This window comes from Ranitomeya variabilis, chromosome 2, assembly GCF_051348905.1.
Source record: "Ranitomeya variabilis isolate aRanVar5 chromosome 2, aRanVar5.hap1, whole genome shotgun sequence".
In the NCBI taxonomy this organism is placed as follows: Eukaryota; Metazoa; Chordata; class Amphibia; order Anura; family Dendrobatidae; genus Ranitomeya; species Ranitomeya variabilis.
The window spans coordinates 470,557,915-470,583,441 of NC_135233.1; the positions used below are offsets into that span (position 1 = coordinate 470,557,915).

At 43.9% G+C, this 25,527-nt stretch overlaps 2 pseudogenes; both read right to left on the reverse strand.

The window, feature by feature from the left end:
- The window catches only part of LOC143803841 (bestrophin-1-like), an 82,236-nt pseudogene extending 74,185 nt beyond the window's left edge, over nt 1-8,051 (reverse strand).
- A 4,502-nt stretch (nt 8,052-12,553) lies between these two features.
- On the reverse strand, nt 12,554-14,578 carry LOC143803842 (lysosome-associated membrane glycoprotein 1-like; annotated as a pseudogene).
- Between the last annotated feature and the right edge of the window lie 10,949 nt (nt 14,579-25,527).

Consider the following 25,527-nt stretch of genomic DNA (forward strand, 5'->3'; position numbering starts at 1 on the left):
ACAGGGTTTGACCTTTGACACGCTGATATAAAACGAGATACCCATCTATTACCTGCAATGTCATAATTAAAGAGAGCCCCTAGAGCTGAAATCTGAACTTTAAGAGTATTAACTGAGAAACCTAATTCACGGCCTTTCTGCAGAAACTCTAATATGGGAAATATAGGTATGTGTTATGGTTACCCCAATGACCAGGGGAATAAAAATACAAAACGGACTAGCTCTCGGGTGATGGAAACTAAGGTCGACCGTGACCTGAACCTGACCCAACACTTACAGTAGCCGGGGGATGTACCTACGATGCCCTAGACACCACGCGCCAGCCGGAGATCTAACTACCCCTATAAGAGGAATATACAGGCCTGCCTTACCTCCAGTGAGGAACCCCAAAAGATGATAGTAGGCCCCCACAGATATTGACGGTGAGTTCAGAGGAAATGACATACGTAGGATGAACAGCAGATTTAGCACAGTGAGGTCCGCTTACTAGATAGCAGAAGGACAGGAAAGTGTTACTTCACGGTCGACCTAAAAATCACTATTCAAAAGCACCATCCAGAAATTACTTTAAACTCCAGTGACAACTCATGCCACTGGAGTAGTAATTTTCTGTCCACAAGAGCTTCCAGCACTGAAGAGTCACATTGCAGATAGCTGGACAAAAATAGCAAAAACAAGAAACAAAATTCAACTTAGCTGAACTGGAACTTGAGGCAGGTGAATGCAACAGAATGCTACTAGCACATTGTTGGCCGGCATATGACTAACAGCCAAGCAGCCTTAAATAGGAAACTCCCCTAGAGGGTGGCGACAGGTAATCAGAGATGGAGGAAGGCACATAAGAGGCACTACCATAACAGACCACCGGGGGAGCCCACAAACCGAATTCACAACAGTACCCCCCCCTTAAGGAGGGGGCACCGAACCCTCACCAAAACCACCAGGGCGATCTGGATGAGCACTATGAAATGCACGAACCAAATCAGGAGCATGAACATCGGATGCTGTCACCCAAGAATTATCCTCCTGGCCATAACCTTTCCACTTAACCAGATACTGAAGTTTCCGTCTGGAAACACGGGAGTCCAAGATCTTTTCCACCACATACTCCAATTCACCCTCAACCAACACAGGAGCAGGTGGATCAGCAGAAGGAACAACCGGTACCTCATACCTCCGCAATAATGACCGATGGAAAACATTATGGATATTAAAAGATGCTGGGAGGTCCAAACGAAAGGACACAGGATTAAGAACCTCCAGAATCCTATAAGGGCCGATAAACCGAGGCTTAAACTTAGGAGACGAGACCTTCATAGGAACAAATCGAGAAGACAGCCACACCAGGTCCCCAACACAAAGACGAGGACCAATACGCCGATGACGATTAGTGAACTGTTGAGTCTTCTCCTGGGACAACTTCAGATTGTCCACAACCTGTCCCCAAATCCGATGCATCCTATCAACCACAGCATCCACTCCAGGACAATCCGAAGACTCCAATTGACCGGACGAAAACCGAGGGTGAAACCCTGAATTACAAAAAAATGGAGAAACCAAAGTGGCAGAACTGGCCCGATTGTTAAGGGCAAACTCTGCCAATGGCAAAAAGTCAAGCCAATCATCCTGATCAGCGGACACAAAACACCTCAAGTAAGTCTCCAAGGTCTGATTAGTACGCTCAGTCTGGCCATTAGTCTGAGGATGGAATGCAGACGAAAAAGACAAATCGATACCCATCCTGGCACAGAACGTCCGCCAAAATCTAGACACAAACTGAGTACCCCTGTCAGACACTATATTCTCAGGAATACCATGCAAACGCACCACATTCTGAAAAAATAGAGGAACCAACTCAGAGGAGGAGGGCAATTTGGGTAAAGGTACCAAATGAACCATCTTGGAAAAACGGTCACAAATCACCCAGATGACAGACATCCTACGAGAAACCGGAAGGTCAGAAATAAAGTCCATAGAGATGTGCGTCCAAGGCCTCTTAGGAATAGGCAAGGGCAACAACAACCCACTGGCCCTAGAACAGCAGGGCTTGGCCCGAGCACAAACATCACAAGACTGCACAAACATGCGCACATCTCGAGACAAAGAAGGCCACCAGAAGGACCTAGACACCAAATCCCTGGTGCCAAAAATTCCAGGATGACCTGTCAACGCGGAAGAATGAACCTCCGAGATAACTCTACTGGTCCAATCATCAGGGACAAACAGTCTACCAGGCGGACAGCGATCAGGCCTATCCACCTGAAACTCCTGCAAAGAACGCCGCAGGTCTGGGGAGACAGCTGACAATATCACCCCATCCTTCAGGATGCCGGTAGGTTCGGAATCACCAGGCGAGTCAGGCTCAAAACTCCTAGAGAGGGCATCCGCCTTCACATTCTTGGACCCAGGCAGATATGACACCACAAAGTTAAATCGGGAGAAAAACAACGACCAGCGCGCCTGTCTAGGATTCAGACGCCTGGCCGACTCAAGATAAATTAGATTCTTGTGGTCAGTGAGGACCACCACCTGGTGTCTAGCACCCTCAAGCCAATGACGCCACTCCTCAAACGCCCACTTCATGGCCAGAAGTTCCCGATTTCCCACATCATAATTTCGCTCAGCGGGCGAAAACTTTCGGGAGAAAAACGCACATGGTCTCATTACTGAGCAGTCAGGATCTTTCTGCGACAAAACTGCACCTGCTCCGATCTCCGAAGCATCCACCTCAACCTGGAACGGAAGTAACACATCAGGTTGGCGCAACACAGGAGCGGAAGAAAAGCGGCGCTTAAGCTCTTGAAAGGCCTCCACAGCCGCAGAGGACCAATTAGCAACATCAGCACCCTTTTTGGTCAAATCAGTCAAAGGTTTAGCAATGGCAGAAAAACCCGCTATAAATCGGCGATAGAAATTAGCAAAACCCAAGAACTTTTGCAGACTCTTCAAAGAAGTAGGTTGCATCCAATCACAAATGGCCTGGACTTGACAGGGTCCATCTCCATAGATGAAGGGGAAAAAATATATCCCAAAAAGGAAATTCTCTGAACTCCAAAACTACACTTTGAGCCCTTTACAAAAAGAGAATTAGCTCGCAAAACCTGAAAAACTCTCCTGACCTGTTGAACGTGAGATTCCCAGTCCTCCGAAAAAACAAGAATATCATCCAAATACACAATCATAAACTTATCCAGATATTCACGGAAAATATCGTGCATAAAGGACTGAAAAACGGAAGGGGCATTTGCGAGACCGAAAGGCATTACCAAATACTCAAAATGGCCTTCAGGCGTATTAAATGCGGTCTTCCACTCATCCCCCTGCTTAATCCGCACCAAATTATACGCACCACGTAGATCGATCTTAGTGAACCACTTAGCCCCCTTTATACGAGCAAACAGATCAGTCAGTAAAGGTAACGGGTACTGGTATTTAACTGTAATCTTATTCAAAAGTCGATAGTCGATACAAGGTCTCAATGAACCATCCTTTTTACCTACAAAGAAAAATCCTGCCCCTAGTGGAGACAACGAGGGGCGAATATGACCCTTTTCCAAGGATTCTCTGATATACTCCCGCATAGCAGTATGTTCGGGCACAGACAAATTAAACAAGCGACCCTTAGGAAACTTACTACCGGGGATCAATTCAATAGCGCAGTCACACTCTCTGTGAGGAGGGAGAGAATCAACTTTAGGCTCTTGAAAGACATCATAAAAATCTGACAGAAATGCTGGGATCTCAGAGGGAGTAGATGAAGAAATAGGAACCAAAGGTGCATCCCCATGAATACCCCGACATCCCCAGCTCAACACAGACATAGATTTCCAGTCCAAGACGGGATTATGAATCTGTAACCATGGTAATCCAAGCACTAAGACATCATGTAGGTTATATAATACAAGGAAACGAATAATCTCCTGATGGTCTGGGGTAAGACGCATAGTCACTTGTGTCCAATATTGTGGTTTATTGCTAGCCAAAGGTGTAGAATCAATACCCTTCAGGGGAATAGAAACTTCCAATGGCTCCAAATCAAACCCACAACGCTTGGCAAAGGACCAATCCATGAGACTCAGAGCGGCGCCAGAATCCACATAAGCATTCACAGTAACAGATGATAAGGTACAAATCAATGTCACGGACAAAAGAAATTTTGACTGCAAAGTACCTGTAGAAAAAGATTTATCAACCTTTTTATCAACCTTATTTATACGTTTAGAGCATGCTGATATAACATGAGCTGGATCTCCACAGTAGAAGCACAATCCATTTTTGCGCCTGTAATTTTGACGTTCGCCTCTAGACAAAACACGATCGCATTGCATATGCTCTAATGCCTTTTCAGAGGTCACCGCCAAATGGTGCACAGGTCTTTGCTCAGAAGACACCGCCATATGGTGCACAGGTTTTTGCTCAGAAGATACCGCCATATGGTGCACAGATTTTTCCTCAGAAGACCCCGCCATATGGTGCACAGATTTGCGCTCCCGCAAACGCCGATCAATCTGGATAGCCAATTTCATGGCATCATTCAGACCTGCAGGCACAGGGAACCCCACCATGACATCCTTCACGGCATCAGAGAGACCTTCTCTGAAATTAGCTGCTAAAGCGCACTCATTCCATCTAGTAAGCACCGACCATTTACGGAATTTCTGGCAGTATATCTCAGCTTCATCTTGCCCTTGGGAAAGAGCTATCAAGGCTTTCTCAGCCAAAATCTCCAAATTAGGCTCTTCATAAAGCAACCCCAAAGCCTGAAAAAACGCATCTACATTTAACAACGCAGGATCCCCTGGCGATAATGCAAATGCCCAACTTTGTGGGTCGCCGCGCAATAGAGAGATAACAATTTTAACTTGTTGAGTATGATCACCAGCAGAGTGAGATCTCAGAGACAAAAACAATTTGCAATTTTCTCTGAAACTCAAAAACCGGGATCTGTCTCCGGTAAAGTATTCAGGCAGAGGAATCTTAGGTTCAGACATTGGAGCACGTATAACAAAATCTTGTAGGTTCTGTACTTTTGTCGCAAGGTTATTCAAACCTGCAACTAAACTCTGTGGATCCATATTCAAATGGGTGTAACCCAAGCATTCAGAGGTTAAGAGGAGAGGAGAAAAAAAAAAAGGCTGAAGACTGCAGTTTAAGCAAGGAATACAAATGATCAAACTAAGGTGCACTTTCAAACACAGAAAAAAAAAAAAAAAAAAAAAAAAACCTTTTCTCCTCCTTCCTGCTTTAGTGCATATTTTAACACATAGATTTTTTACAGGCCGGCCAAACTGTTATGGTTACCCCAATGACCAGGGGAATAAAAATACAAAACGGACTAGCTCTCGGGTGATGGAAACTAAGGTCGACCGTGACCTGAACCTGACCCAACACTTACAGTAGCCGGGGGATGTACCTACGATGCCCTAGACACCACGCGCCAGCCGGAGATCTAACTACCCCTATAAGAGGAATATACAGGCCTGCCTTACCTCCAGTGAGGAACCCCAAAAGATGATAGTAGGCCCCCACAGATATTGACGGTGAGTTCAGAGGAAATGACATACGTAGGATGAACAGCAGATTTAGCACAGTGAGGTCCGCTTACTAGATAGCAGAAGGACAGGAAAGTGTTACTTCACGGTCGACCTAAAAATCACTATTCAAAAACACCATCCAGAAATTACTTTAAACTCCAGTGACAACTCATGCCACTGGAGTAGTAATTTTCTGTCCACAAGAGCTTCCAGCACTGAAGAGTCACATTGCAGATAGCTGGACAAAAATAGCAAAAACAAGAAACAAAATTCAACTTAGCTGAACTGGAACTTGAGGCAGGTGAATGCAACAGAATGCTACTAGCACATTGTTGGCCGGCATATGACTAACAGCCAAGCAGCCTTAAATAGGAAACTCCCCTAGAGGATGGCGACAGGTAATCAGAGATGGAGGAAGGCACATAAGAGGCACTACCATAACAGACCACCGGGGGAGCCCACAAACCGAATTCACAACAGGTATGCCTGTAGTGACATGTGCAGTATGAAACTGAAGAAATTTAACCCAGACCCTAGCGTAAATTTTTGTAGTGGATGGTTTTCTACTTTCCATGAGGGTATTATTATGATCCGGTGGCCTTGGAGCCGCATGAGACCTTCTCTGGAGAAGGTGGTACCTGTACAGACCGCAAACCTAAACTGACACCGCAACTAGAAGTAGCCGTGGGATGTACCTAACACATCCTAGACACCTCGACACAGCCGGAGGACTAAATAACCCTATAGATGGAAATGGGAATTCTATCTTGCCTCAGAGCAGAAACCCCAAAGGATAGGCAGCCCCCCACAAATATTGACGGTGAATATAAGAGTAAAGACACACACAGGCTGAAAACAGGATTTAGCAAAAGAGGCACTTCTAGCTAAATAGTAAAGGATAGGATAAGGTACTAAGCGGTCAGTATTAAAACTCTGAAAATATCCACAGCAGAAAATACAAAAATTCCACATCTAACTAAAGACATAGAATGTATATCTGCATCTCCAGAGAATCCAGCATGACTGAAAAAATCCAAACCAGTCTAAGCTGGACAAAACAAAACAATGAATTGTTCTGAACTAAAAAGCACACAGCATGTGTGGTGCAGGAAAATAAACCGGACACTTATCTTGGCTGAATTGGCAGGAGAGCAGAAGGAACCAGACAGGGATGTAAACCCTCCAAGAACAATGGACAACTGGCACTGACTAATGAATCCTGCACACCTAAATACCTAATAGAGCTGCCATCAGCAGAAACACCTGCCCTGGATTACAACCCAGAGACAACTGCACTATCACAAACAACCACCGGAGGGAGCCCAAGAGCAAAATTCACAACAGGGTATTTACTAAACTGTTGTGAACTATACTTTTTGGCTCCCTCTTGTGGTCACTAGCGGTATGGCCTTGGATTGTCTTTCCCCAGGTTGGTAGTCACCTGGTTCGTTAGACCCTGGGTGTTCCTATTTAAACTTCCTGGATTCTTAGTCCATTGCCTGGCATTAATGTAATCAGTCCTTGTCTGGTTGCTCCTGTCTTCTGGTCCTGATTTTTGCAAGATAAGCTAAGTCCTGCTTTCTTATTTTTGTTCATTTGTATTGTTTGTTTTTTGTCCAGCTTGTTCATAATGTGATTCCTGATTTTGCTGGAAGCTCTAAGGGGGCTGATATTCTCCCCCCACACCGTTAGTCGGTGCGGGGGTTCTTGGATATTCAGCGTGGATATTTTTGTAGGGTTTTTCGCTGACCGCATAAGTCCGCTTTCTATATTTCTGCTATTATATAGTGGGCCTCTCTTTGCTGAATCTAGTTCATACTTATGTTTGTCCTTTCTTCTTACCTCACCATTATTATTTGTTGGGGGCGTATCTTTACTTTGGGGTACCTTTCTCTTGAGGCAAGTGAGGTCTGATTTTCTCTGAAAGGGTTAGTTAGTTCTCCGGCTGGCGCAAGACGTCTAGAACCAACGTAGGTACGTTCCCCGGCTGCTATTAGTTGTGGGTTAGGTATGCAGTCAGCTCAGTTACCACCTCCCTATGAGCTGGTTTTTTATGTTTGCAGACTTTGCTGAAAACCCTGAGATCCTCTACCATTGGGATCATAACACTAAACCCTCAGAGAATCCTCTAAGTTTCAATAATTGCCTCTCAAATTCCAAACTGTCAAGTTCATGCCCTTGACCTGAGGGTGGAAGAAGGGACCCTGAGAGAGTAGGTCTCTGGTCTGCAGAAGAATCCATAGCCTTTTGGGCCAAAATGGAGCTATCAACATCACTCTTGCTCCTTCCTCTCTTATCTTCCTAATGACTACAGGAAGAAGATTCCATGGGGGAAAGGCATAAGCCAGAGTGAACGTCTCTGGAATTTGCAGGGCGTCGAATACATCCGGATTGTCTTGCCTGCACAACGAGGCGAATGTTCTGACCTGTCTGTTGGATCTTGTTGCGAATAAGTCTATTTGACGTACTCCCCATCTGGTAGTTATCATCCTGAAGAGCCGTCTGCTGAGCATCCATTCTCCTTGATAAAGGGTGTGGCGGCTGAGAAAATCTGCCCGAATATTGTCTATACCCCTGATATGTACAGCTGACAGGTACAAAAGATGTTCCTCGGCTAGATCCATGATGCTTGTTGTAACCCTCATGAGATTGTCTGACCGTGTACCTCCTTGACGGTTTATGTAATCTACTGAGGTAGTATTGTCGGAAAGAATTCTTGTATGGGAACCTCGTAACTGCGGAAGAAAGTGAAGTATGGCATAATGTATTGCCCTCAATTCCTTCATATTTGAGGAGTCCCTAGTCTCTGCTCTAGACCATTGACCTTGAACTACTTCCTTTTTAAAGTGTGCACCCCAGCCCCAAGGACCAGCATCTGTGGTAATTATATTTGAAGGGACCACCAGCCAAGGAACTCCACCCGAGAGATTTTCTGGGTCTAACCACCACATAAGGGAGTGAACTACATCTGATGGGAGGAATAATCTGCATTCTAAATGTCCCTGCATCCTGCTATCTTCCTCTAAGACCAACTGTTGTAATTTCCAAGTATGTAGTTGTGCCCACCGTACTGCAGGAATACATTATGTTAATGATCCTAACAAAGACATAGTGTCAGTATTCCGGGTTTCCAAGTCACCTTGTGAATGATTTTGCCCTTTGTTAATATGGAGTTTGCTGTTTTTGTCTGCCCTACTTCCTGTTCGTTTGTTTAAAACCCGGGTCAGGTGTCAGCCTCTTTGCTGGAGTATTCTGATTCTGTTCTCCTTCATCTCAGCTGCTGGTTCTGAGTGTGTCTCTACCTCTGGCTCTGGACATTCCCTGCATATGTAAGCTACACTCTCTATGTTATCATTAGTCTGCTGACTTGGAACTTAACCCTTGGTTCATTCCTCCTGGTAAGAACTGTGTTTTTGGAACTATGTTTTTGGACTTTGTTTCGGGACTGTGTTGCTACTTAATCCTTCATTTACTCCCCCCGGTGGGAGCTGTTGGAAACAACACCAGTATAATACTTAAATGTGAACCTGTTTCTGAACTTACGCGTATTTATGCCACATCTGGGATCAACTTGTTAACTAGTTTCTGGACTTACCCGTGTTCATGCCACACCTGGGATGAACTTGTGGACTTGTTCTGGACTTCCCTGTGTTTACTTCATACCTGGATTTGACTCTTTCTGCACCGACAGTGTTTGGATCTGCACCACGTCACCTGTCACACTCACCTTTTGATCACCTTGCTGAGGACTCTGCCTTAAGAACTCTGCCGATTTGCTGTATATGTTTCAAGGACTTGTTTCATTCCAGGACACTGTGGGCTATCAGTATATTGTTTTGAGTGTTATTGCTGTTGTACAAACACACTTTTTGCACTAAAGAAACCCGTCTCTGTCTGTTCATTGCCCCACGCTATCTGAATCCTTGAGTTCCTACAATAGTATTACACATTGCTTCCCTTAATAACATACTACGTCTGTCCACAGCTAGGCTTACTTTATTAATTATGGATGTCTTCTTTGCCTCAGGAAGCAGACATCTCTGGCTTACTGAGTCTAGAAGAAGTCCAAGGAACCTTTGACACGTTACCGGTTGGAGTCTGGACTTTTCCCAGTTGATTCACTGGGGAACACAATTTTTTAAGAGTTAAGTCAGACAACTGTTCTTAATTAATTTTTGGATGCTGAATCCAGAAATGATTTCAGTTTTTCTCTATCACGTCAAGTTTTTGAACTAAAGGATTTTTGTCTTCTCAAAAATATGTAAACTACTGTACCTAAAAAGTGTTTTGTTTTTTTTAAATAGTACAAATATGAACAAAAAATGAAATATATAAGAAATAGGCATGACAAATATGTTTTTTAACACTATCATGTTTTTTTTACAAAGGATATATATATATATATATATATATATATGCAAGTATTTAAGGTAAAAATGTACATTTATAGCTTTTTCTGGAGTGTTTAACTTGAGGACAATCACGTTTGATGCTCCAGCAATAGTCAGTTATCATATGTACATCCCATCTACCCTGGAAACGGTCTTCCATAACCTTCAAATCTTGGTGAAATCGTTCACCTTGCTCATCGCTAACAGCACCAAGATTTTCCGGAAAGTTGGCAAGATGGCAATGCAGAAAATGTAGTTTAATACTCATGTTGCAACCAAGCGCTTTGTAGCTCTCCAATAGTTTCTGAACAATTTCTTTGTAATTACTTGCATGTGTATTTCCAAGAAAGTTCTTGACGACGTCTTTGAATGATAACCAAGCATTCTTCTAAAGATCTGACATAGTCCCGGTGAAATGTTCATCTTTGATGAGCTGTCGAATTTGTGGACCATCAAACACACCAGCCTTGATTTTTTCAATGGACAGTCCAGGAAGTGCCAACATGATGTACTTAAAACAGTCGCCGCCAGTTGGCAATGCTTTTACAAATTGCTTCATGAGACCTAGTTTTATGTGCAGAGGTGGGAATAGTATATTCTTCCTGTCAACAAGTGGCTGATGTAGAATGTTAGGATCTCCAGGTTTAAGACCAGATCTTGGAGGCCAATTCGACTCAACCCAATGCTTTTCTCGAGCTCTGCTATCCCACATACAGAGAAAGCAGGGATACTTTGTGTACCCACGTTGCTGACCAAGAAGGAAGCAAACCATTTTAAGGTCAACACAGATGATCCAATTGTGTGTGTCATATTTCAATAACTCAATAACTCTCTTTACATCTCCATGTTCTTCACGAAGAGAGACAGAATGCCCAATAGGGACTGCACCAAATAAATTGCCATTGTGTAGAAGGACACACTTAAGACTCCGCTTTGAGCTATCAATAAACAGTCGCCATTCATTTGGATTGTACATTGAAAGCCCTAATTCTTGTAGTAAACCAGGAATATTATGGCAAAACACAAAATCGCTGTCACACCGAAAGTACTGCAAAAATGTACTTTCTCTAGTACGAAAGTATGATACCTTCGCTCCTTGTTCAAGTAACTGTTTCTCATTCAGCCTTGATGCTAGTAATTCTGAAGCTTTTTTTGATAAGCCCAACTCACGTGCTAAATCATTTAAATCGTGCTGATCAAATCCCTTACGAACTGAATCCTTGTGAATTTCAAATTCTGCATCATTGCTGTCACTGTATTCGTCAACATCACTCAGAACTTCTAGAGATGGTAGCTGTTCGAAAACTGGCACTGGAATTTCAGCTGAATGAGGCATTGGTCTGATAGCTGACGGTAGATTTGGATATTCTATTTTACTTTTATTTTTCCTGTTAAATCCTGATGTTTTCACTAAACAGAAGTAACAGTCTGTGGAATGACCTTTTTGCTCTCTCCACACCATGGGGATACCAAATGCCAACTTTTTACGTGTTCCTTTGGTCCACATCCGTAAACTCTCGACACATTGCTTGCCCACTATGTGAGGGGCCCATGGCTTATCTTGATCACCGAGTTTTACTTTAAAATATGCAAAATATGCTTGTTTGACAAATGCACTGATGTTTGCCCTTTGAACTGGAATGGTGAAAACACCACAAATATAGCAGAAGGAGTCAGGGTTGTTTAGGCATTTACGAGGAGAGGAAGAAGGAGCAGACATGATCTGAAACAAAGGAAATATGTACTGTACATATGTAAATAAAACACTGAGATGGAAAGTTACAAGCTTTGAAAACTAACAAAGAAAAAAATCATAAAAGATATATAAATTACAACTAAGCGGCCAATGTAAAGAGAAAAGCTATCACAAATCCTATTTATTCCTACTATGATACATTTTTTGTGTAAAGATATTGATAATTATGACGTATTGGGAGCTGCACACACCTCTCACCACACTTTCTCAGTTGTGACTACTCTTACAAGTTGCCACGTAGCTCTATATGAGTCGAATTGTAATCAGATAACAAGTCTTATTACAGATATCAGTGCAATTGTGCTTCTCTGGCAGGTAAGTTGTGGAGGAAAAACTTGACGTGCTAGAAAAAAACTGACTACATTTTTGGAATCAGCATGCCAATTTTAGTATAAATCAGCTCAAAAACCTAACTCAACAGAAATTTTTTTTCAAATTGTTCCCTAATCCAGAAAAGTGTTTGCAAAGAAGAAGCAACATCTCCTAACCATTGCTGACATTGAAGGGGGGATTTGCCTACTATTAGGAGGTCATCTAGGTACAGAATAACTAGGGTGTCCTTAACCCGAAGATAAGACATTACCTCTAATAACAACTTGGTAAAAATTCGGGGAGCCATAGACAACCCAAAGGGCATAGCTCTAAATTGTAGATGACAAATCTGACCTCCAAAAGTAACAGCTACTCGAAGGAACTGCTGATGTGATTGATGTATAGGTAGATGGTAATACGCATCTTTAAGATCTAGAACCGCCATATAACAGTCAGGAAATAGCATTTTAATAGCTGAACGTATGGATTCCATTTTAAAGCTTTTAAATTTTAAAAAGGTATTTAATTTCCTTAAATTGATTATGATCCTGAATGAACCATCAGGTTTGGAAATAAGAAACAAGGGAGAGTAAAATCCTCTCCCTCTTTGGGAAGTCAATTAGCACAATTAGAACAAGCCCAGCCAGCGCGGCTCCAACGATAATGGGCACCAACATGCCATTCTGATCCTCTGCACACTCCACCGCAGATCCAAATTTGTCCCCCTCTACATCAAATGGCTGAACTTGAAGGCTGTAGGTGAAAAATGGACAAATTGGCTGTAATCTGCAGAGTCTGATTCTCGTTACATTTGTAGGATTTGTGAGTTGTAGTCTTCAGGAAGGAGACATTGCCGCTATCTATACTGAAGTTGGACTCTCTCGCATCAACAACCGTTTTGTTCACATGGACATGGCCAAGGTAAAATTTGCCTTCTGTGGCGTTCAGTACAAAGTTGAACAAGATGTTGGCTTGAACAGAGGAAAGAATCAGGGTTGCAGAATCATTAGAGCAGTTTCCACTAGGAATGACTTTCTTTGGATCAATATTGAACTCATAAAAGTAGTCTTGTTATCCTTTTTCATGTAGGTGATATTTAGGCGCAACCCCATCTTAGCCATCAAACAATACTCAGCCTTTCCAGTAATATTAATATTATAACTCCCAATCTCTAGTTTTGTGTTGTTTGGCGGTGCACTAGTGAGTGCAGTAGTGGGGGCAGCCGTAGGAGTAACATCTTCTTTGCAAATAGCAGCATTGGTGCTGTAATTGTTGCCGGTTAGATACGCCTGCGGCTTCACATGATGAAATGATGCATTGACATTGTCCATTTCGACAAGGTGCGGATTGGAGCACTGGTACAACTGGTTGGTTTTTGCAGATATTTCCGCTTTGTTTGAGGACACTTTCTTGGTAGCATTTTCAGATGAATCTGGGAAATAAACTGGATTGGAAAGATTGCAACTAAATGTAAGGTTATCAACTTGGTATCCTGCGTCAGACTCATTAAACTGTATGCTGAGAGAGTGGTGGCCGAGTCCAAAAGCAACGACCAAAAGAGGTAGTGTGCTGTTGTGAACTATACTTCTTGGCTCTCTCTTGTGGTCACTAGTGGTATGGCACTGGGATTGTCTTTCCCCAGCTTGGTACCCACCTGGTTCGTTAGGCCAGGGGTGTTGCTATTTAAACTTCCTGGATTCTCAGTCTGGTGCCTGGCATCGTTGTAATCAGTTCATTTCTGTTTGCTCCTGTCTGCTGGTCCTGGTTCTTTGCAAGATAAACTAAGTCCTGCTTCCTTATTTTTGGTTATTTGCATTGTTCTTATTTTTGTCCAGCTTGTACAAAATGTGATTCCTGATATTGCTGGACGCTCTAGGGGGCTGATATTCTCCCCCCACACCGTTAGTCGGTTCGGGGGTTCTTGAATATTCAGCGTGGATATTTTGATAATGTTTTTTGCTGACCGTATAAGTCATCTTCCTATATTCTGCTATTAGTCAGTGGGCCTCTCTTTGCTAAAACCTAGTTCATTCTTACGTTTGTCTTTTCTTCTTACCTCACCGTTATTATTTGTTGGGGGCTTGTATCCAACTTTGGGGTCTTTTCTCTGGAGGCAAGAAAGGTCTTATTTTCCCTTATAGGGTTAGTTAGTTCTCCGGCTGGCGCGAGACGTCTAGAATCAACGTAGGTACGTTCCCCGGCTACTGCTAGTTGTTGTGCAAGGATCAGGTATACGGTCAGCCTAGTTACCACTTCCCTATGAGCTGGTTTTTTGTGTTTGCAGACTTTGTTGTAACCTCTGAGATCCTCTGCCATTGGGGTCATAACAGTGTGCCATTTTAGCTACATGAACTTGCCTGGTCAGTCATTGCATTGTCAGGAAATACAAACTCCGCTTTACCCTGTTTTTCTCCACGCTTATAATCAACGGTAAAGTTAACAGACAGGTCAGCCAATATACAGCTGGTTTTAGTGCTGTCATCCTTCACATCAAAGTATACACAGCTGCCAAACTGGAAAATGCTGAACATGAGCGCGACCCCCAGCGCGGCCTCCCCGAGCCTCCTCATCCTGCTGCTCGTCATGGCTTCTGCACACAGCTCCTCGTGGATTCTGCGTGAGCTCCGGGCCTCACGGGATCAGCGAGCGCCGCACAGTCCGAGGAAGCGCTCACACTTTGCTGCTCATATGAAGTGACATTATCGCATCGCATTAAAGGTTTTTGATTTTAAAAAGGTATTTAATTTCCTTACATTGATTATAATCCTGAATGAACCATCAGGTTTGGAAATGAGAAAAAAGGGAGAGTAAAATCCTCTCCCTCTTTGGGATGTCGGAACTTCTATTAACACCTGTTTAGCTAAGAGACTTAATTTCCAGTTCTAATGCTTCCTGCTGTGACCGAGAACTTAAGGAAGTCAAAAGAAAGGTATCCAGAGGTCTCCGGATAAGGTCTAAAGTCAGGCCCGATGTTACAATATTAATGGCCCCGGAACTAGTAGTTATTTTCCTCCATTGGTGACAGAAATGTAGCAATCTACCCCTTAATGGCAGGGAAGAACTAGCGGGATCTATCAGCCGGTTTGAAGGGACATCTGTTAAATAGGTTCCCCTTTTGCCTAACTTCTTTATTGTTCCAGTGGTCTTTAAAGTCTTTCCTCCTGCCAAATTCCGGCTTCCTGAATGCCCTACTGTAGGAATGAATGGATTAGGGAACCCTTTTTTTGGGGGGGGGTAAATATATTTTTATTAAAGAGAAAAGAATTTTACAAGAAAAACAGTAGTCGAAAACTACGACAATGATCAAAGTACTTTTCCTTATAATATACAATTCGAGAAGAGTAACACAAAGGGAACCCTTTTTTTTACTCTCACCTCCTTTAGTTAAAATATCATCTAGCACAGACCCAAAAAGGTACTCACCCTGACAGGGTATTGCACAAAGCTTATATCTTGACTGGGCATCACCTTTCCAATTTTTTAACCATAACGCTCTACGAGCTGTATTCGTTAAATTTGCTATTCTGGCCGCTAAATGGAGAGTCTATGGAGGCATCTGACAAAAATGCCGCAGCACCTTTAATCAAGGGAATAGCCGAACGTAATTTATCTCTAGACATCCCATTTTTTATATTCTGGTCCAGCTGATCTAGCCACACAAGCATGGATCTGCCTGTGCATGTGGCCGAAATTGCCGGTTTGAATGCTGTTATGCAAGCTTCCCAAGACTTTCAAAAGTGCATCCGATTTCCGATCCATTGGATCAGACATGGTTCCAGCATCTTCTACTGGCAAGGAGGAGCGGCGAGAAGTAGAGGCTACAGCCGCATCTACGTTAGGTACTTTAGCCCAAGTGGCTAGGTCCTCATCATCAAATGGGTAGCGTCTTTTACAAACTATGGGCACAAACCCTTTTTGCCCATTTGTTCCACTCTTTTTTAACCAGAATAGTCTGATTTATCGGAAACACATGACCCTTCCGCTGGGAGAGACCCGCAAACATGACATCTTGCGGAGTCTGTGGCTCCTTGGATTCTGATAAACCCATTGGGTCCCTTACAGATTTAATTAGATTATTAACACCATCTGTTGGAAAGCATACATAGTCCTCCTCATCTGAGGATGCCGATGCCTGTGAAACATCTGAATCTGTCTCCCCACTCTCAGAAGATGTGTCTGCTCTGGGTGAAGGTAATTTCTTGCTGGATTTCCTTTCTACATTAGTAGTAGGTCCGCAAAAGGACTGTAGTTCCTGCCGGATCATTAAGCGAATGTCCTCCATCTTTACTGACCCCTCCTCCTGTAAGGTACTACCTATGCAAAACTGGCATAATCTTATAGTATAAGTATCTGGCAGGGGTTCAGAGCATAACGCACACTGCTTATGCTTGGTTTTCCCAGTCTTTTTGGCCTATAAAAATAATAGAAAGAATAGGCGACCATCAGCTCAGTGTAAAAACAAAACTCACCCGGCCAAATGACCCTGAAAATACCGGCTGTAGGTGTTACGGAAATTTAGTTTGGATAAATATCCCTGTGTGTGCTGCAGCCATTCCCAATTAGACTGAGTATTTTGAGCGCTCAAGAATGAGACTGCACACCATTGTGACAAAAACATTCCACCAATACTGATGATTTATTGTACATACATGGTTTTATAATTGCAAATAGAAAGGAGGTGGTTAGTTAATTACCATATTGTCTAGCTCCTCTGTTTTTGGTTATCTAAATATATATGGAATATTGTGAGTAATGCACATATGAAAGCTGATTAAGCAACTAAAATGTAGCTGTCTGCATCTTTCTGCATCTAAGACAAAGTTGAGACATCTGATCACCATTTAGTACATCTGGTGCTGTTCTGCTTTTCTCTGGAAAGCCCCAAACAGTTTGTCTGGCTTATATCAGTTTATACCATAACAGCTTCACAAGACACATGCCCAAATCAATCAAATTAGAGTATATTTAGAAAAATGTCACATTATATTATGGGCTATATCATGGAATATATTGGGATAATCGCAACTAAATTGTACACCATAAATGTTTACCTGGACAGATGAAAAGTCAACACCACCACAGCGTGCACCCTCCCCGACGCGCGTTTTGGCGTGATGGCCCTTGTAAATAATTGATGGTATTACAAAAAACAGTACCTGTGACTATGCTTAATAGTGTGGTATTGGCGGTATATATTTGTTACATGGCTATACCTACACCACCAATATTATTTTGATGGTGGTGAACAATTTATGTATGTATTCATTGTCATCCCACTGCTGTGCACCCTTGCGTTTCCAACATGTGTCTAACGGCATGAACCTTGTTTTCCCATGTTTCCTTCCCTGGTAGTATCTGAATAAAGTTTTTTCATATTTATAACATATTGTTGTGAATTCTGTTGTGGGTTCTGCTCTTGGGCTCCCTCCTGTGGTTATAAGTGGTAGTGCTGCTGTTTGTCCTTCACAGCAGTCATCATGTGCGACCACTTTGGACGGGGCTATTTAGTCTGGCCTCACCCTTTGGTGAGTGCCAGTTGTCCATTGTTTTATGGAGAATTCACATCTCTGCTTGGTTTCTCCTGCTGGATTGTCCAAATCATCAAAGATAAGTCCTGGCTTTGTTTTTGCAGTCCACATGCGGTGGACTTTATAGTTCAGTGAATTGCTATGAATTTCTTGTCCAGCTTTGTCTGTGTAAGGATTTATTCAGCCAAGCTGGAAGCTCTGGAGTTGCAGAGTTACCCTCCATGCCTTTAGTTAGGTGTGGAGATTTTTGTATTCTCTGTGGTGGATTTTTTGTAGTATTTTAATACTGACCGCACAGTACTCTGTCCTGTCTTTTCTTTCTAGGTAGCGTGGCCTCCTTTGCTAAATTCTGTTTTCAGTCTGTGTTTGTAATTTCGCTCTCCTCTCACAGTCAATATTTGTGGGGGGCTGTCTTTCCTTTGGGAATTTTCTCTGAGGCAAGATAGTTTTCCTGTTTCTTTCTTTAGGCGTAATTAGTCCTCCGGCTGTGACGAGGTGTCTAGGGAGTGACAGGAACATCCCACGGCTACTTCTAGTTGCGGTGTTAAGTTCAGGGTCTGCGGTCAGTATAGAGGCCACCTACTCCAGAGCTCGTCCATGCTGCTCCTAGGCCACCAGATCATAACACATATACTATTTTGGGTGTTTTTTGATCGCGTTTTTTCCTTGGTTTCTGGCAAGTATATCAGTTTATGTCAGCCATGTTAAGCAATTGATTATAGTGTATATATTAGCTGTGGATATATGAGTATACATGAATATATATAATTATATAGGAGTGTTGGGGTGGTCTGCAAGTCAGACCAGTCAGGAATATTGGATGGCTGCCAAATGAGTCGATTCTCCGGAGAAAGTGATGGACATAGACAGATGTGGTATCTGAACATTGCCATATTTATTACAGGAAGGACATCCAGTTATATACACGTTTGAGTAGGCGTATACATTATGTCCACCAATCAGCTGTTTATTACATATGAAATCATCCTATAATTTATCAGGTCTAATTCCTAATAAGGACATCTCTGAGAGGGTGACTATGACATAAGGGGTAACTCAGGTTTATCCATGTCAGGGGCTAAGGGTCTAAGTCTTATCTTTATTAGACCTAGCTCTCGTCAACAACTTTAATCAGAAGTCAGCAGGTATGACTTAGCAAAGCCTCAGACATGTCAAGACATATTCTGTCAGCCTAAGAATCCCATATGTGAATTATAGACCACATTAAGGTGGTCCCTGATTTCCCTATCAGGAGTATATACGCAATTGAGATCTATATGATATATATTTCCATCACAATCCCCCCTTAGATGCCACTTGCCCTAATCCTAGCCTCCTGTCCCAAAGCGCTGCAACTCTTTTATGCTGCCGGTGAGCTGATGCATGCCTAGCGCATACACCCCCCTCCGTACAGACTTTTTGCAAATGGGCGGTCAGGAGATCTGTCCCTAACGGGGGTTCGTTGCAATCAGTCTCTTAGTCAACAGCATGTGTAGTCAGCGGTGTCATCTATCCAGTCAGGCAGGGCATCCACAGCATCATTCTGGCTTGTGTTATGGTTCTCAATGGCAAGAGAACATAGCCCAGCAAACATAAGTACTAGCTCTTGGAAGGATGGAAACTAAACTGACCATGAACTAAACCTGCCGCACAACTAACAGTAGCCGGGTAGCGTTGCCTACGTTTTTATCCCTAGACGCCCAGCGCCGGCCGGAGGACTAACTAATCCTGGCAGAGGAAAATATAGTCCTGGCTCACCTCTAGAGAAATTTCCCCGATAGGCAGACAGAGGCCCCCACATATATTGGCGGTGATTTTAGATGAAATGACAAACGTAGTATGAAAATAGGTTTAGCAAAATTGAGGTCCGCTTACTAGATAGCAGGAAGACAGAAAGGGCACTTTCATGGTCAGCTGAAAACCCTATCAAAATACCATCCTGAAATTACTTTAAGACTCTAGTATTAACTCATAACATCAGAGTGGCAATTTCAGATCACAAGAGCTTTCCAGACACAGAAACGAAACTACAGCTGTGAACTGGAACAAAATGCAAAAACAAACAAGGACTAAAGTCCAACTTAGCTGGGAGTTGTCTAGCAGCAGGAACATGCACAGAAAGGCTTCTGATTACAATGTTGACCGGCATGGAAGTGACAGAGGAGCAAGGTTAAATAGCGACTCCCACATCCTGATGGAAACAGGTGAACAGAGGGGATGATGCACACCAGTTCAATTCCACCAGTGGCCACCGGGGGAGCCCAAAATCCAATTTCACAACAGTACCCCCCCCTCAAGGAGGGGGCACCGAACCCTCACCAGAACCACCAGGGCGATCAGGATGAGCCCTATGAAAGGCACGGACCAGATCGGAGGCATGAACATCAGAGGCAGTCACCCAAGAATTATCCTCCTGACCGTATCCCTTCCATTTGACCAGATACTGGAGTTTCCGTCTGGAAACACGGGAGTCCAAGATTTTTTCCACAACGTACTCCAACTCGCCCTCAACCAACACCGGAGCAGGAGGCTCAACGGAAGGCACAACCGGTACCTCATACCTGCGCAACAATGACCGATGAAAAACATTATGAATAGAAAAAGACGCAGGGAGGTCCAAACGGAAGGACACAGGGTTAAGAATCTCCAATATCTTGTATGGGCCGATGAACCGAGGCTTAAACTTAGGAGAAGAAACCCTCATAGGGACAAAACGAGAAGACAACCACACCAAGTCCCCAACACAAAGCCGAGGACCAACCCGACGCCGGCGGTTGGCAAAAAGCTGAGTCTTCTCCTGGGACAACTTCAAATTGTCCACTACCTGCCCCCAAATCTGATGCAACCTCTCCACCACAGCATCCACTCCAGGACAATCCGAAGATTCCACCTGACCAGAAGAAAATCGAGGATGAAACCCCGAATTACAGAAAAAAGGAGACACCAAGGTGGCAGAGCTGGCCCGATTATTGAGGGCAAACTCCGCCAAAGGCAAAAAAGCAACCCAATCATCCTGATCTGCAGACACAAAACACCTCAAATATGTCTCCAAGGTCTGATTCGTCCGCTCGGTCTGGCCATTTGTCTGAGGATGGAAAGCAGACGAGAAAGACAAATCTATGCCCATCCTAGCACAGAATGCTCGCCAAAATCTAGACACGAATTGGGTTCCTCTGTCAGAAACGATATTCTCCGGAATACCATGCAAACGGACCACATTTTGAAAAAACAGAGGAACCAACTCGGAAGAAGAAGGCAACTTAGGCAGGGGAACCAAATGGACCATCTTAGAGAAACGGTCACACACCACCCAGATGACAGACATCTTCTGAGAAACAGGAAGATCCGAAATAAAATCCATCGAGATGTGCGTCCAGGGCCTCTTCGGGATAGGCAAGGGCAACAACAATCCACTAGCCCGAGAACAACAAGGCTTGGCCCGAGCACAAACGTCACAAGACTGCACAAAGGCTCGCACATCTCGAGACAGGGAAGGCCACCAGAAGGACCTTGCCACCAAATCCCTGGTACCAAAGATTCCAGGATGACCTGTCAACGCAGAAGAATGAACCTCAGAAATGACTTTACTGGTCCAATCATCAGGAACAAACAGTCTACCAGGTGGGCAACGATCAGGTCTATCCGCCTGAAACTCCTGCAAGGCCCGCCGCAGGTCTGGAGAAACGGCAGACAATATCACTCCATCCTTAAGGATACCTGTAGGTTCAGAATTACCAGGGGAGTCAGGCTCAAAACTCCTAGAAAGGGCATCCGCCTTAACATTCTTAGAACCCGGCAGGTAGGACACCACAAAATTAAACCGAGAGAAAAACAACGACCAGCGCGCCTGTCTAGGATTCAGGCGTCTGGCGGACTCAAGATAAATTAGATTTTTGTGGTCAGTCAATACCACCACCTGATGTCTAGCCCCCTCAAGCCAATGATGCCACTCCTCAAAAGCCCACTTCATGGCCAAAAGCTCCCGATTCCCAACATCATAATTCCGCTCGGCGGGCGAAAATTTACGCGAGAAAAAGGCACAAGGTCTCATCACGGAACAATCGGAACTTCTCTGCGACAAAACTGCCCCAGCTCCGATTTCAGAAGCGTCGACCTCAACCTGAAAAGGAAGAGCAACATCAGGCTGACGCAACACAGGGGCGGAAGAAAAGCGGCGCTTAAGCTCCCGAAAGGCCTCCACAGCAGCAGGGGACCAATCAGCAACATCCGCACCCTTCTTAGTCAAATCAGTCAATGGTTTAACAACATCAGAAAAACCAGCAATAAATCGACGATAAAAGTTAGCAAAGCCCAAAAATTTCTGAAGACTCTTAAGAGAAGAGGGTTGCGTCCAATCACAAATAGCCTGAACCTTGACAGGATCCATCTCGATGGAAGAGGGGGAAAAAATATATCCCAAAAAGGAAATCTTTTGAACCCCAAAAACGCACTTAGAACCCTTCACACACAAGGAATTAGACCGCAAAACCTGAAAAACCCTCCTGACCTGCTGGACATGAGAGTCCCAGTCATCCGAAAAAATCAAAATATCATCCAGATACACAATCATAAATCTATCCAAATAATCACGGAAAATGTCATGCATAAAGGACTGAAAGACTGAAGGGGCATTTGAAAGACCAAAAGGCATCACCAAATACTCAAAGTGGCCCTCGGGCGTATTAAATGCGGTCTTCCACTCATCCCCCTGCTTAATTCGCACCAAATTATACGCCCCACGGAGATCTATCTTAGAGAACCACTTGGCCCCCTTTATGCGAGCAAACAAATCAGTCAGCAGTGGCAACGGATATTGATATTTAACCGTGATTTTATTCAAAAGCCGATAATCAATACACGGTCTCAAAGAGCCATCTTTCTTAGCCACAAAGAAAAAACCGGCTCCTAAGGGAGATGACGAAGGACGAATATGTCCCTTTTCCAAGGACTCCTTTATATATTCTCGCATAGCAGCATGTTCAGGCACAGACAGATTAAATAAACGACCCTTAGGGTATTTACTACCCGGAATCAAATCTATGGCACAATCGCACTCCCGGTGCGGAGGTAATGAACCAAGCTTAGGTTCTTCAAAAACGTCACGATATTCAGCCAAGAACTCAGGAATCTCAGAGGGAATAGATGATGAAATGGAAACCACAGGTACGTCCCCATGCGTCCCCTTACATCCCCAGCTTAACACAGACATAGCTTTCCAGTCAAGGACTGGGTTATGAGATTGCAGCCATGGCAATCCAAGCACCAACACATCATGTAGGTTATACAGCACAAGAAAGCGAATAATCTCCTGATGATCCGGATTAATCCGCATAGTTACTTGTGTCCAGTATTTTGGTTTATTACTAGCCAATGGGGTGGAGTCAATCCCCTTCAGGGGTATAGGAGTTTCAAGAGGCTCCAAATCATACCCACAGCGTTTGGCAAAGGACCAATCCATAAGACTCAAAGCGGCGCCAGAGTCGACATAGGCATCCGCGGTAATAGATGATAAAGAACAAATCAGGGTCACAGACAGAATAAACTTAGACTGTAAAGTGCCAATTGAAACAGACTTATCAAGCTTCTTAGTACGCTTAGAGCATGCTGATATAACATGAGTTGAATCACCGCAATAGAAGCACAACCCATTTTTTCGTCTTAAATTCTGCCGTTCACTTCTGGACAGAATTCTATCACATTGCATATTCTCTGGCGTCTTCTCAGTAGACACCGCCAAATGGTGCACAGGTTTGCGCTCCCGCAGACGCCTATCGATCTGGATAGCCATTGTCATGGACTCATTCAGACCCGCAGGCACAGGGAACCCCACCATAACATCCTTAATGGCATCAGAGAGACCCTCTCTGAAATTCGCCGCCAGGGCGCACTCATTCCACTGAGTAAGCACAGCCCATTTACGGAATTTCTGGCAGTATATTTCAGCTTCGTCTTGCCCCTGAGATAGGGACATCAAGGCCTTTTCCGCCTGAAGCTCTAACTAAGGTTCCTCATAAAGCAACCCCAAGGCCAGAAAAAACGCATCCACATTGAGCAACGCAGGATCCCCTGGAGCCAATGCAAAAGCCCAATCCTGAGGGTCGCCCCGGAGCAAGGAAATCACAATCCTGACCTGCTGAGCAGGATCTCCAGCAGAGCGAGATTTCAGGGACAAAAACAACTTGCAATTATTTTTGAAATTTTGAAAGCAAGATCTATTCCCCGAGAAAAATTCAGGCAAAGGAATTCTAGGTTCAGATATAGGAACATGAACAACAAAATCTTGTAAATTTTGAACTTTCGTGGTGAGATTATTCAAACCTGCAGCTAAACTCTGAATATCCATTTTAAACAGGTGAACACAGAGCCATTCCAGGATTAGAAGGAGAGAGAGAGAGAGAAAGGCTGCAATATAGGCAGACTTGCAAGAGATTCAATTACAAGCACACTCAGAACTGAAGGGAAGGGGAAAAAAAAAAAAAAAATCTTCAGCAGACTTCTCTTTTCTCTCCTTTCTCTGTCAATTAATTTAACCCTTTTTGGGCCGGTCAAACTGTTATGGTTCTCAATGGCAAGAGAACATAGCCCAGCAAACATAAGTACTAGCTCTTGGAAGGATGGAAACTAAACTGACCATGAACTAAACCTGCCGCACAACTAACAGTAGCCGGGTAGCGTTGCCTACGTTTTTATCCCTAGACGCCCAGCGCCGGCCGGAGGACTAACTAATCCTGGCAGAGGAAAATATAGTCCTGGCTCACCTCTAGAGAAATTTCCCCGATAGGCAGACAGAGGCCCCCACATATATTGGCGGTGATTTTAGATGAAATGACAAACGTAGTATGAAAATAGGTTTAGCAAAATTGAGGTCCGCTTACTAGATAGCAGGAAGACAGAAAGGGCACTTTCATGGTCAGCTGAAAACCCTATCAAAATACCATCCTGAAATTACTTTAAGACTCTAGTATTAACTCATAACATCAGAGTGGCAATTTCAGATCACAAGAGCTTTCCAGACACAGAAACGAAACTACAGCTGTGAACTGGAACAAAATGCAAAAACAAACGAGGACTAAAGTCCAACTTAGCTGGGAGTTGTCTAGCAGCAGGAACATGCACAGAAAGGCTTCTGATTACAATGTTGACCGGCATGGAAGTGACAGAGGAGCAAGGTTAAATAGCGACTCCCACATCCTGATGGAAACAGGTGAACAGAGGGGATGATGCACACCAGTTCAATTCCACCAGTGGCCACCGGGGGAGCCCAAAATCCAATTTCACAACAGGCTTGGGTGTATCTTCTGGTATGGGAGCTTTCTTGCCATGCGATGTGTGGATCCAAGTGGGTCTTCCCTCCAGCTTCACAGAGGTTGGTGTCATCAGCAGCACTTGGAAAGGACCATCAAATCTGGGATCGAGTGGTGTTCTCCTTACAAACTTTCACCAACACCCAGTCTCCTGTCTTCAAGGAGTGCGTACTGGACACTGAATCTGGATCTAGAAGAAAAAACTCGAGAATGGATATTAGCAAGTTTCTTGGTGAGTTCAGTTACATAAGCAAAGTATCATATTGCATAGTCAGCTGCTGAGGGAAGAATACCCCTAACCTGGGACTAGACCCAAACAATATTTCATATGGTGACAGCTATTCTGGGCCTCTGGGAGTGTGTCAAACACTAAGTAGTGTGATTGGGAGTGTCTCCTGCCATGGTTTGTTTGTCTCTTGGGCAACTTTCTACATCCTGTTCTTAAGTGTCGCTACTCTGGGGATTGTAGGGAGTGCGTAGGCCTAAATCTGACCCTACTGCTAACCTGATCTCCCGTGTGACATTTGCTGTGAATGCGGGTCCCTGGTCACTATCACTTCTGTGACCCCATATCTGCATACTATCTCTGAGAGTAGCTTCTTTGCAGTAGTCTTTGCTGACTGGTTCCTCACTGGGAAAACTTCCGGCCATCCTGAGAACATGTCCATGACCACAAGGGCATTGTTGTGAATTTACCTTTTG